An 18360-nucleotide genomic window follows, 5' to 3' on the forward strand; every position below is an offset into this window, starting at 1 on the left:
GAGCTTCTTTGTTAAAAAAACCTTTACAGACACAAAAGAGAACATTTCTTAAATTTATGTATATAGCCACTGTTGTATCAAGAACTGCTCAGTACTATAAATGACCCAACTTAAAAGCCTGACAATTGTCATGCATTTCACATGTATTTTGTTTGATAGAGACTGATATGTAACAGTGACCTATGTTAGAAACCACTGTGTGTATGTGGTCAAAACCAGAGGAGAATCATGCCTCAGGAGATGATACTTTGCTTCAGAGTACTCCTATTTGAGACACTCTGAAATCATCCACTGAATCTGGAAATTCTGACTGTTATAATGCCTACAGACTAAAAAAATCATCCATGGATCCTGTGAAATGTATTTATTTCTTGGCTTACATACTCATTTTGCTCCCTCTTCCCTGCCTTTACAAAACTGAAGAATGGCTGCAGTGCAATACTAAAGATCACTTGTTGAAAGCACTACTAAAGAGTTTTCAGTACCCAAGGAAGCCTGCAGAAACCCAGTGTATTTAGAAGCTGCTTCCTTGCTTTGCCCCTTCCCAATGACATTCCAGGCACTAAAATACACAGCTTATTGTCTGGCAAAATAAACTTCACTTTATGATGAACATTTCTCATTCTCCAGGACTAGAGCTTTAGGCTAGACATCATCATAAATACATGCTACGAGTGTCTTGCATATACATCCACATGCACCCACTTTTTAGCAGCATACAATCCTAACAACAGAAAAAGAGAGATCTGACAAATTTTCAGGGCAATCACATGGCAGTTAATATTCAGAGAATATAAAAAGTTGGTTTTTCCCTTTTCTTGAATACTGCTAGTGATCATATGACTATGACACATCTGCACAGCATCAGTATTTCTCACTTCACCTCTTGCACTAAGGTAACACGACCTGGTCATGATATTACTGGCATTGTAAACCTCTCTAATGAAGTCTTTTATATCCATGGTGGGGTGCATAGGTAGCAAAAGTTAATAGAGACTTTATGGGAAATTATTACGGACACATTTAAGACAGTTGTACAAATTTTTATGAATGGGCATCTTTTAACCTTGTAGATGTAGCTGCCATTTGAAACAATTTTAGAGCAGCAGGCTTTATCAGTCACATAGCTGAGCTCACACAGACATCACAACAGCTTTACACATGAGTAATATCACATGTTATATCAAGAAACTGTTTTATGGACATTTTACAGGCACCTGGATTTTTGGTTTGGGTTTTTATCTTGGATTTTTTGGGTTTTTTCCAGTGCAAGAGATCTAGACAGTTTATATTTGATAGGCTGTTCATAAATTATACCCTACTGCTGTTTGCAGGTTGGAACTTCTTCCCACACAGATTTCATTTTATCATCAGACTGTTTAATTCTGCGCTTATAAAAATGTCATCCTAGTCATAAGGGAAGAATTAGACAGCACTGTCTTAAGATTTTCTGCACATACCATGACAAGATGCAGATACTGTGATACTAATATGCCAGTAGAGTATATCAGTTCCAGGATCAGGCCAATACACATGCTGTTACTGAGCTATGGCTTTCTGTTTTCAAAAGTGCAATGAAATCATAAAGTAATATAAGTTAGTAATACATTAACTACATTACAGTATTCACACTGCTACCTCTTGATATCATAGCCTGGAAGACATTAACACACTGATAATATCCTAAGAGTACATTAAAAATTATTTCGGAGCAAAAGGAGTACCAGTTTCTGTATTGTCTCCCAAAATAACATTCTGACAGTGTGAAAGAAGTTACCAGGAGATTTGAACCCTTCTGCATGTTGTGGATTCCACAGTCTTTCTAAAAGACAGCGAATTTCCCCTCAGGACACACTTACAATCAAGTTTTGTGAGAACATATTATAGATTTTTTCCAGGTATTTTATCCAACATGCTGAATGATATACAAAAAATTTCTCTATATGGAGTCAGGGGAAGATAATTTAATCACATATAATATTTGAATACTCACATATGTTATTGTATTTTAATTTGTACAATAATTTGTAAGTTAAATAGTTTAAAATTTTATCACTTGTGTAGTTCATGGAATTACTGCTGATGTATAAAACATTCTGTTCTGTGTAGATTAAAAAACTGTATATTTAAAATGTATATAGAGTACTAGCTAATGAGCTAAACAGATGGGGTTGTGTATTTAACTTCACTGGGAAGTACTGAAATAAAGGAACTAACAGCATTTGTGTAAATGAAAATAAATCTCATGAAAATCTGAATGGATTTTCCTTTGTTAGACAGAAATTTGTGCTTGGCATATAATTACATATTATAGCCAATGGCTGTGGTTTGCTGACATGTCCTGTCAATAGCTATGCCTCAGCTGTTAAAAAACAGTAAGTTTGTACATTTAACTCAATACTAGTACAAGGGTTTCTGTGCAGATACCAATTTACAGAACAGAAAAAAGAAAAAAAAAAAATTCATGAATCTCAGTACTCCAAGGAATGTAATTTTCCCAAAAGCATTTCTTTCAAAAAACCCTAAACAAACTGAAGTGGAACTTAATCACAGTACTGATCCTTCACATAAGCCCTGCAACCTGATAGAAGCAGACACCCATGCCTGGTTTCATCCACCGAGTCTTTGTGGAACCACTTTTGTCTTTAAACACTCAGTTATTCAGATCAGACTGCAAGCTGAACGCTTGAATCTATTTCATCATAAAGGATGCTGCTTTGAATGGCAGCTATCATTAAAATGCCAGGCAAAGGCACAGGAAGTACTTATTTTAAATAAAACCTATCTATTTCTCTGTTAGATCAATTTAAGAGCCTTCAAAGTAAAAAAATATTTCCACTGGTATTTACTTTTCAATGCTTGTGCCATTCATTTAATAAACAAGACATGTTAAGTTTGGACAAGAAAGCTGGATGCTTCATTCCACATTTAGGGTAACAGCAGTATCTTCCTTTATGAAAGACATTACCCCAGTGTTACTATTTCTTATTTAACTTCCATTATTTCACAGAGAAAAATGTATTTTATATTAGAGCCAAAATTAAATCGAACTTAATCCCAAATTATGCTAAACACTTAAAGGGGTTTCGATAGATGAAGGCCCACTCCATCAAGCTGCTCCATACACACAGGTCTCCATTTGTAAGAGCCCACACAGCCATCCTCGCCGGAGGAAGACACCAGAGATTCCAGTCACAAAAAAATCACAGATGTCTTGCAGAAGACACAAAACCAAATCCATCATGTTCCTCCCCAGATTACTAGAATACAAAAAACACTTCCTCCTCATTAGTACATTTTTAAATGTTTAACCTAAATCCATACTCTGATACCCTGAGCTCCACTATTTGCAAATCTACATTACTGAATCTGTGGTGCAAAGAATGTATCTAGAAGTGAGCTAAACTCTTTAAGATGAACCATCACCATATTTCACTAGAGTAATATATTATTAGCATTCTCACAGCTCAACTCTAACATTACTGGTACACAGAAATTCTCAGATGGAAGTACAGACTTCCAACCTCAATGGTTTTATACCAACTGTCTTTAGAACACCTGCACACTCCACAGCACTTTAAATCCTCATACAAATAAACTTGTACACACTGAACTCAGAGGGAAAACCACCTTTTGAAAACTACATAACAATATTCCCAAAGCATATGTTCCTTCAGGTGAACAATTTAGCCTGCAATACAACTTTTCACATTCTGAATAATTTTTCTCCCAATTTTTTTTAATCATTGTGGTTCTTCAAGTAGCTACTTACCCACTTAACAGTTTCATTTCATAGTCCATTATATTAGGGATTTTTCCATAAACAAAATATGTTTGCAATACAGTAGACATGAAGCACACATGGACAGGACAGACAATAAAAGAAGCATAGATTACATACACATCTGTTCTCTCAGGTCTCAGCCTGAGGAGCGAAGACAGAAGTACACATGCACACAGCAGCTCAAATGCAAGATATCACCCTCATCTTGTTTAGCTTTCTTCTTTATATGAGCTCACTGACTAAGTACAGGTATATTTGGGGAAGAGGGGCATGCAGATATCCAGAAAAAACTACACAGACAACACTTTTGGAAACTGAACACACACATACATTCAGTTGCGTATTCATGACGAAAGGCCGTGACAACAGTTTTCAGGAAACTGCAATTGAAAACGAATTTTGTTTTCCTAAATTACTGCAACAAGAGCAGGCTTTGCTGGCCTCCTATGGATGTGTCTGTACCCTGTACCGAGAGCCTGCAGATCCCACGAGATCCACAGGGAAGCAGGCCTCACATGCTCCAGAGCTTCCGGTGCAGCCAAAACTCCTGCAGATGACAGCTGTCACTGGACAATGCACAAATCCAAACACTGGAAGTGAACACTGAAAAACTAACATTGCCTGAAGGTATGAAAACTTTTCACTCAGCAGGATAGATTTTAAGTCTCAATCAGACCATTGGTTTACCAGACTGATTTTGAGAACAGCATAAGAACACCTGCAAGAATTGATGCAGGGTAGTGCTGTTTTTCTACTTCTTCCCTTCACAAGGCATATTCACCAAACTCATGGAGAATGGCTACAAATTTTGTATCACTTACAACAATGAAACTGGATATGGGCACTCCAAAATGTTGAAGCATGATGGGTCGGCCCAGGTATGCATTCCTAGCAAGCTTGTAAAGTACTACTGACATTTGTAAACAAGTACAGGAACAAACAAAGCAACTGAGATCCTATTCAAAAGAAAAAACACAGTCTTCTGTCATTTGTCCTGGCCAGTGGCAAAGATGCTGCTCATCAGGACGAAGACATCTCTCCCATCTACAACTTCTTGGACCAGAACGTCACGTGTATGCAGACGGAGATAGGTCATGCTCCAAGAAGACTTCCAAAGCAAGACTAAAGTTGTGATCACTGGATTCCACAGATCTACCTTTTTTTTAATCATTCTGCAAAATCTCTCACAGCTGCCCTAAACAGTTTACAAAAACAAAGTGATCAGAGTGATGATTTATGTTTGCAACATAAATGTCTTCCCTTTCCATGAGCCAGCTTAATGCAGACGTTGCTGCACTCACCCCAGCTGAGGTTTGGCAGGAATCGGGGGAGGAATGATGTTGATGAGTGAAAGTGTTTGAAGCCCAACTAATTTCTCTTCAACTCCTACTGGTCCCCCCTGCTTTCCCAAGCCACTTCCAGCCTGGCACTTGTTAGCAGCTCCCGACGCTGGGGAAAAGAGGTGCCTTGCAAAAGCTTCCTCCGAGCAGCTGAGAGGAGACTCTGAGAAGGTTATGCAGAAATAAAACCAAACGAAATGACTGTTCGCAGGTCGGCACGCTTCACCTATCTTACACCGGGAACAATGGAGAGGCGGGCAGCGGGAGGATACGGCCCGGGAGGACGGGGCCGGGGGGACGCCTCTGTCCGTCCATCCGTCCGCTCTTTGTCCGTCTGTCAGGCAGCCCCGCTGGCCCCATCCCCGCCGCCCCGGCGCGGCCTGCGCGGCCCCGCGGCTCCCGGCCGGGAGAGCGGGAGCAGCGGGAGCAGCGGGAGGCGCGGGAGCAGCGGGCGGAGGGCGCCCGCCGCCTCCTCATCCCCCGCTCCCCGCCGGCCTCTCCGCGCCGGGGCCAAGTGCGGCCCATGCGGGACGCGCCGCGCCGCGGCCCCCCCTTCCCTTCCTTCCCTTCCTTCCCCTCCCTGTCCTCCTCCTCCTCCCTCCCTCCCTCCGCGCACCGAACGGCCCCGACCGGCCCCGGCTCGCTCCCGCCGGCACTTACCGGCCGCAGAGCTGCGAGGAGAAGGCGGCCGGGCCGGGCCGGGCCGGGGCGCGGCGGCGGCGGCTCAGAGCGGCCGTGCCGCGGCCCCGGGCATGGCGGGGGCGGCGGGGCGCGGGCAGAGGGGCCGGCGGGGCGGCGGCGGCGGCGGGGGGAGCCCGGGGGGAGCGGCGGCGGCGGCGGCGGCGGCTCCTTCCTGCTGCTCCGCCGAGCGTCCGCGGGCGGTGACAGCGACACCCGGCCAGAGCGCCGCGCGCGCGCTGCACCACGGGAAACGCGCTCGGAGGACCGGCGGGACGGGAGGAGGAGGAGGAGGATGGGGATGACGGCGATGGAGAAGGGAGACGGGAGCCGGGAACCCCGCCGGGGCTGCCGCTGCTGCCGGGGCGGGCGGTGCCGGGTTACGCGCGGGTCAGGAGGCCGCCGCGGCCGTGGGAGCGCTGCCCGGGCCGGCCCCGAGCGGAGGCGGGGCGGGAGAGACCCTTCGGGCATGGGCCTCGGCGGGGGGTGGCCTCCTCAGCCCCTCGGTGTCGTGCCAGCGGCTTAATGCCCAGCAGGGCATCCCGGAGGAGAGAAGGCCGGAGCGGCCGCGGTCGGTGTCAGGGAGAAGGCTGAACTATGACAGAATTGATGTGGTTGGAAGGGATCTCTGGAGATCATCCCATCCAACCCCCCTGCCCAGGCAGGGTCAGCTGGAGCAGGTGACACAGGAACGCGGCCAGGTGGGTTTGGAATGTCTCCAAAGAGAGGGATTCCACGACCTTCCTGGGCAGCCTGTTCCAGGCTCTGCGACCCTCAGTGTAAAGAAGTAAAGCCTAATCTGGTTCCCCACTCCTGACGCATCTCTGGGGTGAGGCCCCGCTGCAGACTGCCAGTGCCATTGCAGAGGTGGTATCCCTCGCACTCTCAGGGCCTCCAAATCCATCTGAAAGTCTCGAGATTAGTTTTCTGCACTATAATCTCCACGATCATGATGTTGTTCATGACCCCACACAGTAAACTATTTGGAGAATTGCTAGAGACCAAATCTTGAAACCCGTGCCTTGCTTGGACTAGCTCTCCACCCAAACTGGGTGCACCTCTGCATCCCGGGCTGTGGCACGGTGTCGCTTGCACCTCTCAACTTCACCACTTTCGGGGGTTACCAACTTTTCCACGTTTCTCTAAATAAAGTCTTTCGCCCAGCAACGCGCTTGAACACGTGCGTACCTCGATTGCTCTATGTCATTTGCGTATAATTAAGCATGTGCTTAAGTGCTCTGCTGGATTGAAGCCAAGATCTGCATAAACTCTGTTGGGTAAAATTTACCAGCTTCGCTGGGCTTAGCTCTGTGAATCATTCAATCAGCAGCAGCCCAAAGCTTTTTGCTACAAGCTTAGTTATTCCCAGGCTGTCCTACAGGATCGCCCTGTCTCAGTGACGAGGCTTATGCCCTTCATTCAGGTCCTGTTAGAAGTGAGACGCATCTGCCTGGTGAGTCAGCTGAACGTAGGGTTTCGAGTTCCCTCAGCCAGGTGCATTAATAAGGTTCTGCACCCTTACGCAGGTCAGAGGTTGTGCCATCAAGTTACAGTGCAATAAATTGCATTAAGAAGAGAGTATTAATGACACCGGGACCCCGATGAAGGTCTGCCCTGACTTTGTGCAATAAGTACATTTCAAAATGATGGTGTCGAGTACTCAATCTCTATGAACAGAGGAAGGAGTTAATAAAATGTAGCTGCATTCCATGCAGTCCTCTACAATTTTACACAAGAACAAGAAGTGTCATTAACCTGCTTATTGAATAAAATGGGAAACTTTTTCATTTCCAAAACCAGAGTTTTAGAAACTGAGGAAAGACACACATTTATTCAGCTTTGATTTTTTTTTTTTTCTTTCAAAGGCAATTAATTTGGTGACTCTACTCATTTTTCTCTGTCAAAGAAAATATCTTTTGAATTGCATTAAATCTGAGTCAGGAAGCTCAGCACTAAAACCTTATTTTAAAACACACTGAGGAATTAAAGCTTTCTGCAGGGTGAGCACAAGTCTTTCTCCAAGGACACATCAATTGGAACCTGCTTTTCAAAAAAATTTGTTTGGCAATTAACAGTGTAATACAAAAAAAAGAAAGACTGTCTTGTAGTTAATGCAAAAAAGTAAGACTCAGCATATTTGAGTGCTGTTCATTACTCTCTTATCATTCTTCTATGATCTTAATCAAGACATGTTCCAATTTTCAAATGTCAGTTTGGGTTAGGGTGCAGGTTTTCGTGTTGTTTTAAGGGGAATTAAGCACCTATAAATTGTCAAGTTCAGTGAGAATCTTACAGTGCTTTGTTCATCTGGAAGTCCCCTGCAGCAGGGTAGAGGTGGTGAAGGGACACATCAGACCTTGGACCTCTCCCTCACATGTTTTCAAATGATGGCAGTTCCTCACCAGGTCACCCAGCTGTGGCACTGATGTTCATATTAGTGTTTGGACACATTTAATACTGTGCTGTTTATTAATATTAGTGTTTTGACATAACAAAATAGAAAAGAAATATATAAACTCAGTAGCTTGAGAAGCTTAAAGCAGCATTCGCATTTTGACCTATATTTTTTTTACACTGCTCTGTAAATAGCAGACAAACTCTGCTTTTCCTAGGTAAAATAATTAATAGTCTTTAATATAGTCTTTCCTCTCCCTTCTGAATTCCAAAAGTTGCCCACCCACCCTCTAAAAGGCAATGGGTCTGCAGCATGGAGCACAGTACGTTTCAGTTTTAACAGGGCTAAATAGTGAAAAGTAAAAAGCACTTCACCCTCCTTCCTTCTACTTTTTTTTCTTCCCTTTTCTGTGTAAATCTAGAAACAAAAAAATTTAGGAAGCATGAGTAGTTTATGTGTTAAAAAGTGGCTTTGGGGCATCACTGGGGAATATATATGTTTTAAAACATCTTAAACAGAAAGCGGCTGGAGAAGTAACTGCACACATCAAGCAGAACCACCACATTTGACCTCCTGCATGACAAACTGAAATATTTAATTCAGAAATTTCTGCATCAGGCCAGTAAATTCTACTGAAGCAGCTGTTGATCTGGAAAGATCCAGTCTGGGAATTTGAGAGAGAGGTCCACCAGTTATGTAGGCTTTTGAGATGGCCCCGTAGCCTAGCTCTCAAATTTATGCCTTCACATTTGTCTGCATTCATCAAGCCTGAGCTTCTAATTATGCATTTTAGCTATCAGGTTTAAGGACTGTGTATCAGGATTTTTAACTCTATTTGCCAGGTCTTTCTTTATCCTTGTAACTCTTTATAAATCCCCTTCCAGTTTTTCAAAAATTATTTTTTGTTTGTTTGAAAATACTCTTAGTGTGGCCCACTGCTCAGTCATTTAGACCACAGACGCATAAATCAACAAACATCAGGTGCAGCTTCTTTTCACCCACCCACATCCACATAACCTTTTATCTGTGCCTTTGGAGTGATGTAGAGAGTCCAGTGATGCCACCTGTCCTACTGTGACTCTGTCCAGGGTGAAGTTTCCTGCTGCTTCTCTGTCCTTTGTCATATAAAACAAGGATACACCACGTCCCTCTTCTCCACTTCCCCCTGCAGATGTCACAACTCACAGTTAACAGTCTCATTCCTTCCAACACATACAGTTGGCTTCTCTTGAAAAATAATAATAATAAAAAAAATAAAGATTTGTTGGACTATTTATGTCTATTTGTGGTTACAAGATCAGGCCAAAGGAAATGTGAAAAACAATCTGCACTACAGCAATCAATATTTTTACTGAGTATTTTATAATGATGCTAAGTCTTGAAAAAACAGACTGAAGATGATCAGTGAAGAATTCATGTCAGTAGTTTGCATATGGAGAGCACTGCTAGAAAAACATTTATGTACTCAGAATAAGGTATTTGCAAACAGAAAGTTCAAGAGAAAGCACGAGGAGTTAGGGTGTGAAAATACACAATTCATCTTCCCAAGCAATGCTAAACCCACCTTTTCTGCACTTGTGGAATCATCAAATAGTTGAAGTTAATAACTTCGGTGGAAGATGAGAGTAATTTGACCTTCAGAGGTTACAGATGTGTTCTCCACACCCCACTGCCACTATTCTTCTTCAGTTTCCCTCCTCCTCTCCCCTCCTTCCTTGTCCACAAAGGTTGCTGTAGCCCTGGCTGGTGCCAGTATGTGCCAGAGATACAATGCATGGTGCTTCAGAAATACCTTGGTGAATGCCTGACATTTCAGCAGTGGATTCAGTCAGGGAACAGTTGCTACTGAAAGCTAGAAAATCACCTTCCATCTATTTTTTTTGATCGGAATATTTCACCAGGGCTTTAACTAGCACGCATATTCAATGCAGAAATGTAATGAGTCCATTGTCTGAGCATCCACTCACGTTGACTGTAAATTGCTCCTCTTCATTTCAGCATCCCTGGTGGAATTTGTGTTTTAATTATTTAATGTTTTTTATAGCAAGCTTTCAATTCATGATCCCACATAAGCCTGACTCAATAGTCTGCCTTGCCCTATATTGCTGGCAGATCAGGAATCAATCACAATGCTCCAGTGGCACAGTGTGCTCCCCCTGACTTCACCAATGCAGGGAAATACGGCGGTATGCAATGGCTCAAAACACCTGGGCATCTGATGTTTGCAACCAAAAATTATTAATTACAGTCAATATTGGTTAGAGGGTGCATGCAAGTCACCCAGCTCTTTTCCTTATTCCCAGAATCTTTTCTGTTCCCAAAACTGTTTGCAGGAGAGCACTGTTCCACCTGAGCCCTGAAGAATTCTTCATATCAGATTAGTTTCTAATGCCACAAACATGCCTGACTTGACTCAGTCATTTATTTTAGAATAATACAGTAGCCTAAAATGCTTTAAAACTTGAGGTCAAGAGAGCACAAAAATCCCAGAAACAAAAAAAAAGAAAAGTTTGATGAGAGATATACCTGTCTGAAGAAAAGAAAGATAGCAAGGCAGCATCAGTCAGGGTGGGTTTGTGTTGACACGAGATGTTCAGATATCTGTAATACGCCTGGCTTGGTCCCACACGGCATTCCTGTAAAATTAGCATTATAAATCTCTAGACTAAAAGAAGAGAGGATGTTTAATGTCCCATGCTGAGATGTCTAATAGAAAGAAAAAGCAACAAAAATGATGATAATGTAGTACTTGCCTAACACAAGTTGTCAAATGACACTAGACAGAACTTAAAGAACCAATTTCTCTGCCTTAAAACACAAGTTATAAGTAGAGCAGAAAACCATCTCCTCTTAACTTAGATTGGCAGCCTACCTAAGACATTTAAGTTGAATTAACTGCAGATAGGGAAGCAAGAGGGCCTTAAACCCCAGTGTGAACACTTTAGGATTAAGCCTTTCAGAAATAAATGTAAAGGAAGTGAGGGATATTTTATCTGTAAAAGAGAGAACATCCACTCAGGGATTTGGTGGGCTTTAACTGTTGCAATTTAATGTCACACCTTTACTTAATTCATCTTAATCTTTCCCATGTGTCTGTCCCACTGCAGCTGAGTTCTTTAATTTGAAGTATTATAGTGGATCTAATTTGAAAGACAGCATTAGCAGAACCATTAGCTAAAGGCTTGTCCAGGTTACTCACTCAGAGGTGAGTAACCAGCTACTTCATACCTACTTTGTGTCAATGCTCCTGGTTTATATTATCACGTTGTAGGCTGCATCACACCACCTTGCATGAACTGAGAGTTTGTGCAAGCCAAGCACAGCATTTTAAATTCAGATTCACACCTCTTTACAAGTCTAACATTGACCTGATTAAAAGCAAGATGCAGCATCTGCAGAGCAGATAGGACATCGGGCTCTGATGCAGTGGTAATGATGGGAGATTGATACTTATCAACCAAAAGTTCAAACTGGAAAACATATATTTTAACTTTTATATATATATATATATATTTATATGGCATGTATATATTATATATATAGGCAGGATCTTGGAATTAGATGACCTTTAAGGTCCCTTCCTACCCAAACCACTTTATGATTCTACATATTTAAGCCTGAGAGGTTGTACATTCCCAGGGCTACAAGGATGAAGCCGTTATGCCAAATGGGATGTTTCCATACATTATTTGGGCCACTTGGAAAGCCAACAGAGTGTAGAAGTCTGAATCTGTGAAAGCCAGTAAAATCTCTAGTTTCAGTTGGCAGTGAAGGAAGGGGAAATGAGAAGAGCACAAATGGACCTTGGAGACCAGGGAGGGATTCTAAAAGGCTGGAATTGGAACTCCGTAAGCTAATTGCTCAACACAGCAAAAAAAGGAAGGGTTTCGGGTTTTGCATAAAAACATAATAAAAATCAGTGTTGCTCTCCCATTACTGGTTTCCTCTGGTACTACTCTCAAAAATTGCATCAGAATAAGGAAATGTTGGAACAAGACGGGCTATTAAATTCTTCATATTACATAGAGCCTGTTCATGACTGTCAGAAGCTGAACCAACTGGGCTACCATAAATTTATTAAGTTAATCAAGCCCCAGTGGGGACTAAGCAAAACCTTTGAGGCCTCCAAAAAAGCTAGATGAATGGACAACATAATGGCCAACAAATTTCATTGTATCTGCATGAAGTTCTGAATTTAGAAGAAAAGGTAAACTGCTAAGATCCATTACAAATGACAAAAGGCCAAGGTACAGCTAAAGAGGGGGGTCTTGGCAGGGAAAGGCAAGAAGGTAAAGTTGTTGATAAGTTTTTTTCTCACGTGTCTTTCTCATAAAATGAGAAGTGAACTGGGTGAAATCTTTCTAAGGCCAAAGCAAGCAAATGAAATACTACTTGAATGTAGTTATGACTGATTTTTCTTCCAAAACACGAGGATGCATTGAATGGAGATGATCAGGACTTGTACCAGACTATTCAACAGGAAGATGAGGACAGTTAAATTTTCAAATTGCACCAAGCAGGAGATGGTCCAGGTCCAGGTCCAGCCTCCTCTGAAAGAGGATGGAGAAGAAGATGATGGAGTTCAGCTCAGTAACGATGGAGAAAAGACCTGAATCTATGGCAGAGCTAAAGGACAGCAGTGTTTCAGAAGGTGGTTTAGTAGGGCAGTGCAGTTGTTCACAAGCTGGACATCAGCTGATGTGCACATCATGCTGTTAGGTCTGACCTGGCTTAAACCTTGTAAGACACAAGGGAATCACTTCCATTCAGTCTGCACAGCACAGCTGAGAGTTTAGCTGGGCAGGAAAGGTATGGCCCAGTTGAAAAGGTCAGTAGGAATGCCAAGAGATCTAGGAAACCTGACCAAAAAGGCACATGTTCCACTGGAGAATGCTAAAGGGGAAACATGATGAGGGTCTTCAAACATGTAAGAGGACATTGCACAGGCAAGTGAAGAAAGCTGGTTTCCTTGCCCTCAGGAGGTATGCAAGATATAAATTTTTCCCTTTAGGTTAGGTATTCTTCTGTTTTTCTAATAGCAAAGGTCACAAACCACTGGGATGGCCTATGGGGCTATGGTGCCAATAGAGGTCTTTAGGAGCAGTTTGCACAAATATACGATGAATGCTTTAAGAAGTAACCTAGATCTTGGCCTTTGCCACCAGTGCCACCCAGTTTTGTTTTTGGAGTGCAGATAAAGTAAGCAAGCAGATAAAATGGGCTGAAGAATAATAAAAAGATAAAATATCTTCACATAGATCTGTGGTACAACTTCAAGCAGGCTGCTGTGGTCCAGCCATCTCCAGCCATCTCTGAGACTAGGAACTTCAGATGATTCAAAGAGCAACAAGTAGGATCAAGGGTATGGCAATTCACAAAAGATTGAAAAGATCTGGATTATTATCTTCAGAGAAAAGCAGGGGAGACAGAATAAAAGTACATAAAGTAATGTCTGGTATAGAAAAGAAATCAACAAAGAAAGAATACAACAAGAGATTAAAATGGGGAACTTCTCTGCTACGGCACATCCAAAGCATTGGTGCTAAACCCAAAAGGATTCTGAAGGAAAATGTCTTGCCAACATGGGTACCTGAGGCACCTTCAAGTCTATAAAATAAAGTCTGTTTCCTCTTGCCTAACATCAGCCCTTTGCTCCATACCCTGTGGTTGTACCACACTCTGTCACGGAATGAGCACGAAATGGGCAAAAGCAGCCAAAAACCTGAAGTTTCGGATATTGCTTTTTTTAAAAGCAGCAAAGGGGTCAAAAAGAAGAACTGCTTATTTCCAAGAGCATGCTGTTTTTCCTGGTACGCTGAGACTGGCTGGCCATGCCTGCTCATCACTGAAAGAACAGAGGAAAAGTCTGTTCCAAGCACTCTCTGTCTTGGATATATCACATGCCCTGAGCCAAAAACACTGCTTTGCCCCAAAGCAGTAGCTTGAACAGACTTTGTAAAGTTGTGGCCTTGTCATCTTAAGAGAACTCAGTGTGTGAATCAAAGAGGTGCCTCTGTGTGTCTGGCTTATCCAATAACGAGCAAACAGTGACAAAGGATCTCCAACCCCCATGACAGCACTACCTAAAAACAGAAGGGCAAAGGTCTTCAGTGCTAAGTCTTACCCAAAGTTAACTTAACAAACCTTTTTATTACTGAATAACTCCAACCATTAAATTTGCAATTATCTATATATATCAGCTGGTGCCTGTGAAGAACTAAACTTGGAGGGGGATCCATTTAAGGACACATAGAGACATCAGAAATCTCAGAGACATACCAGAAATTTTGCCAGAAATTTGTTTAAAACACAAAGCAAACATCAAGAGATTTCTGTGAAGGAATGTGGTGCTGTGTGTAGGCATTAAGAAAAATGTGACCTTTGTAATGCTGATACATCTCACTATTTTACAGACGGGGAGAGGCCCCTCCTCAGCTTCTCTCCATGGGTCCACTTTGATAAGGAAGGGATGCTGCACATTATATGGCCTCTCCATGGGTGGCAGCAGTTGTTTTTTAACATCTGAGCCCGTGATGTAGCAACACCAACATGTTTTCAGCTAACAGCACTGATGCGTTTTCCAAACTGTACACAGCTTCCAACGAGCTTGATGGAAAAGCACTGTCTCTCCTGGTTCCCTAGAACATCACATCTGGTGTGGCACTTGTGAAGCCCCTTTCACACTGACATAAGCCTTTAGAAAGTTTTGGTGAGGACTTAGCACATCCTGCCAGCCAGACCCTGCAGAAGGAGAGCACACCCTCACACTTTGTGCCCAGGCAGATTCAGAGAGCCTGAGCTCAGTCAGGAGGTTGGTCCATGTAATGCCAGCTCAGAAAGCTCCAGAACAGCAACTACCACCTTCCTGGGAAATCCAGGGAGCTTGGCTAAGCCTTGGGGACAATGTGAAATGAAAGTGGTCAGAAGAATGTCGGAACGGCTTGAGTGTGGGCTGGGGATATCCCAGACAACAAAGGCTGTTTGGTAAGATCTGCTTTCCATCTGCAAAGCAGATGAGAGTTCAATGCTGAGGATAATTTTAAAGTCAAATAAATGGTTTAAAATGGCTTGTATTAAGTAAAAGCATATTTCTTTGTAAAGTAAACTGCCATTGTTTCCTGGGTGGATGTATGCACACCAAGCCAGACAAGCAGATGAAGAAAAACTGGTCCCTGGGTTTAAGGAGAGAGTCTTGGCCAGTCTGAGAGGAGGTGCAGTAAAAGGTGGAAGAAAATATCCCATCAGTGCTTCAAAGGGCAAGTGGACAAGGAGCTGGTGGTGGATGAAAACACATAGCTGGAGAGGACAAATGGTTACAGTGGACTGCAAGGTAATGCACTGGATATTCTTCTGGGTCAAAGCACTGTCTCAAGAAAGAAGCAGCTTCCCTTCCCCACAGCCCCTCTGGTGAGCTGACAAGGTTTGCAGAGCTGCCAGTGGTTGTGCAGTAGGTCCTAACTGCCAGACAAAGTTAAATCTCAATTTTCAGAAGCCAGAGGCACAGAGGAAATAGACCCTGATAAAATATCTAGCAGATAACCTTGACAAAACCACAAAACTAAATAAATAGCAGGAGCTGGAGTTTCTGGGTAACTCATAGAATACAAAAGGGCAAACCCAACAAGGTCACCCCAAATCCATATACCTCTGGGGGAAAATAGCTTTATTTAAAAAAATATCATCATATTATCAAAGACTCCTTATCAACACCAGTAGATTCAAGCTGACAGGCTGAAATCAATGCCAGCTATTGGAATATGAAGGCATGATAAAAGGCTACGACTTCCTTTGAAAAATGTGTATTTAGATGCAGATTAAGGACACCTTCATTTTGTCAGCTTGGCCATTTTTTGATCAACTCACTTAGCATATTTGATTAAAGATATGGTAGTCAATCTTGTTTCTAATTGTATGCAAAGTGGCAATACTTCGCGGATTGGTTCCTGCTTGGGAAATGTGTCTGTTTGTAGTACAGCCCACTGATGTACTAAAATGGCAGCCTTCTCTCCACAGTTTACAGAGACGTTAACGAAGCTGGAGCTGTCAAAAAATAAAACATCCTCTGCTGTAGCTGTGCATACTAACAAGTAGTCTTAATGCTGGTGAAATTTTCATGTAGAAATCAGTAAGCCAGTGGCCTTAAAAAGGAAGAAAACCAGGCCTTTTTTAGTGCCGAAGTAGGCAAATAAAATAGTTTGTTAGAAAGAGTGAAAAAAACCCACAAAACAAGTTCAAAATACCATAGAATGTGTTATTGAAGTAAATTATATTTGTAATTTACTTCAATCACAAATAAAGAAAATAAGTAGAAGAGTGGGGTTTAGCATAAGGTGAGGCAGCATCAAAATATCACATGCAAAAATAGCAAATAGGCTGGGTTAGAACAGAAAGAGGATGTTGCTGTGTCTTCACCACGGAAACACTGATCATAGGCATATAAAATGGTTAATACTGCAGCTTCAAAGTTTAGTCTAGTGAAAGATGATTTTCGTAATAATATAGGGACATGTCCTTTGAAGCGAAAATAGGAAAAGGCAAAGGTACAAAAATTGCAGTTGCTGTTGCAGGAGCAGTATCCTGAAGCCAATGACAAAGACCAGCTGCTCACAGTTAAATCAGATCAAAATTCCCGCAAGCAGCTCAGGTTGTACAGCCCTCTAAAACACAGAGCAAAAAAACACAGATGATGTTTACTGTTGGAAATTGTTAATGGTCTGAACCTGTGAAATTTTTTCACACTTCAAATCATTCCTAACTAATTGGTATTGTGGTACCACCCAAGAGGTCCTGCTGAAACTGAAGACCTGCCATCAAAAGCACGAGATATCTGCCCATCCTTAAGTCTGTTAAAATACGTGAAGACACAACCACCAAAAGAAATATAATATTCTCTGTCTCTCATTGCTGAGTTTGCACATCATCTCACCATTCCCCATAAGTTGTCTATTTTTTATAGCTGCAAACAAATGAAGGAATGTTAACCTTAAATCACCGCAGCTCGGGAATGTGGGGAGGAGAGAGGGAGTGCAGGGAGCTGCCGTGATCCTTCCCTGTGATCTGCCTGACCCCAACAAGCAGCTGCTGGTAAAAGCACCACCTTGCACAGTCAGGCTGTCCCTATGTGTTTGCATAGTTTCTAGTGAGGGTCATGCATTCAGTGTCCAGAAAAAAAAACTTCTTTGCACAGTGGAAGCTTTCTTCTAAACTTCTAAAGTCTGTAGCAGCAAATCAGCAGCAACACAGACCACTACACCTAAAGGATTTATCAAGTTTTGGTGATTTATCTTAGATAAATGTTCCCTTCTCCCCTCAGTAGGCCTTAAATTTAAAGAAATTTGCATCAGAGTGTGAAAAAGAAATCTCAATCACCCTCTAGAAAATGAGATACTGGTCATCAAACATTGCACTGTAATTGCCATCACGTTGTAAGAGCAGTCATGCTGGCACGAATTGCAGCTTAATTGTTCACAAAAACACTCAGACTACACAAGATGACCCATTTGATCCCAGAGCTGGCACAGCAGCCAAGCATTGGAATGTGCTCACAAGTCCTGTTTGAGGAGCAATACCCCAGAGCTGGCTTCAAAACACCAGCAGCTGTCACCCCCTGTGCACTGCTGGATGTGCCCAGGGCCTGCATCCCTCCCATGTCATGTCATCCCCCCACACAGCTCACAAGCATTCCCAGCAGATGGGAACTGGTCCCCTGCAATGCATCCCTTCCCTGTAGCCTCCATGCAGACGGGCACTCCTTTGTGCAGATGGTCCTGCCTGTCCCCAGCCTCCCTCCCAACACCTTAAACCCCTTAAATCACTCTATAAACTGCTTCCCCCCACAGGGACATTTCAAACCACATCACAGCCCACCCAAAGCTCCCACAGCAACCCAGATTTCTTCCCTTGGAACCTTTTTCAAGCTGGAAAAGGTGGAACAAGATACTGCCTGCTGCCACACCACTAAGCACACTAACCTGTAGCTGGGTTTTATTCTAGACCCCTTCCAAGATTGCCTGGCTTTGCAATTACCAAGGAGTACAAATAGCAAGGATACCGCAAGCAAGGCACCAGAGACACAGGGCCACACTTGCAGCACCTGCTTTGTGGTGTGAAATAAAGGATGGCTGACAGTGAGCATGAAGCAGCCTCGAGCTGCTCCCTGGGGG

At 42.8% G+C, this 18360-nt stretch overlaps 1 protein-coding gene across 4 annotated transcripts in view; it reads right to left on the reverse strand.

The window, feature by feature from the left end:
• Positions 1–5865, reverse strand: part of ZNF148 (zinc finger protein 148) — a 41967-nt gene extending 36102 nt beyond the window's left edge. For 3 of the 4 annotated variants that reach the window (XM_048309321.1, XM_048309320.1, XM_048309317.1), the window contains exon 1: positions 5785–5865. The gene's annotated coding sequence lies outside the window, so the exon portion shown is untranslated. Of the gene's footprint in view, positions 1–5085; positions 5373–5784 lie in introns of those variants that run through there. The other variant, XM_048309319.1, reaches the window with a different exon arrangement.
• Between the last annotated feature and the right edge of the window lie 12495 nt (positions 5866–18360).

Source organism: Corvus hawaiiensis, chromosome 7, assembly GCF_020740725.1.
Source record: "Corvus hawaiiensis isolate bCorHaw1 chromosome 7, bCorHaw1.pri.cur, whole genome shotgun sequence".
In the NCBI taxonomy this organism is placed as follows: Eukaryota; Metazoa; Chordata; class Aves; order Passeriformes; family Corvidae; genus Corvus; species Corvus hawaiiensis.